Source organism: Oncorhynchus gorbuscha, unplaced genomic scaffold, assembly GCF_021184085.1.
Source record: "Oncorhynchus gorbuscha isolate QuinsamMale2020 ecotype Even-year unplaced genomic scaffold, OgorEven_v1.0 Un_scaffold_3111, whole genome shotgun sequence".
Taxonomy (NCBI): Eukaryota; Metazoa; Chordata; class Actinopteri; order Salmoniformes; family Salmonidae; genus Oncorhynchus; species Oncorhynchus gorbuscha.
The window spans coordinates 56741-57745 of NW_025747450.1; the positions used below are offsets into that span (position 1 = coordinate 56741).

The following is a 1005-nucleotide window of genomic DNA, read 5'->3' on the forward strand; positions in this document are numbered from 1 at the left end:
CTGTTGTCATGGTAATGCTTGACCAGGGAAATGTCTGTGGAATGGTAATGGTTGACCAGGGAAATGTCTGTGGCATGGTAATGGTTGACCAGGGAAATGTCTGTGGAATGGTTGACCAGGGAAATGTCTGTGGCGTGGTAATGGTTGACCAGGGAAATGTCTGTTGTCATAGTAATGGTTGACCAGGGAAATGTCTGTTGTCATGGTAATGGTTGACTGTGGTCTTAAATTACAAACTGTCCTAAAAATGATTTAATAATCTTGAAAATAAAAGACCTCAATCCAGATTCCGTCATGAGGGCGCAAAAGTATGCATTCAGAAGTAGGCCTTTTCCTTCACATAATCAGGACATGACAGGCATAATCACCCATCACAATAACAGATCACACACATCCATCCGGGTTATGAGAAGACAAAATGTATGTCTGAGGCAATTAGGTTGAGTTTTAACTTGCCAATCATCTGATAAGAACATTTCTCCTCAACAAGAAACTCAATTGAACTCTTGAGTTGAAACACATGTCAAATTAAATCTGTTAGTATATTTTTTTAACATCAAGATCAGGGGAGAGCGCGAACGCAGTCCCCCACTACCATAAATTATGCAATCGAGATTTCCACATTTGAGAAATTCGCAGGGGTCAGCACAGCCGGAGTGCAATGGCTGAGCCTCGCCCTGGGTGAACCGCCTTCTTGATCACGGTGTCTCCCTTGCCAGGTAAGTATGAGTTGTACACGTTGGTAGAGGAGCAAATCCTTCCAGAACAAAGGTGTTTGACTCACGGTTACCACTTCTACTACTGATAATACCACATCATATTGAACAGGGTTTAATGTCGTTTACGAATACAGTTGCGGAGAAAGCGGAGGAAAAGCAATACATTTCTGTGGCGTGGTAATGGTTGACCAGGGAAATGTCTGTGTTGTGGTAATGGTTGACCAGGGAAATGTCTGTTGTCATGGTAATGGTTTACCAGGGAAATGTCTGTTGTCATGGTAATGCT

At 42.7% G+C, this 1005-nt stretch overlaps 1 non-coding gene across 1 annotated transcript; it reads right to left on the reverse strand.

The window, feature by feature from the left end:
* Positions 1 to 563: 563 nt before the first annotated feature.
* Positions 564 to 727, reverse strand: LOC124027341. Its single transcript, XR_006837394.1, has one exon. It is a non-coding gene; the product is annotated as a U1 spliceosomal RNA (small nuclear RNA).
* Between the last annotated feature and the right edge of the window lie 278 nt (positions 728 to 1005).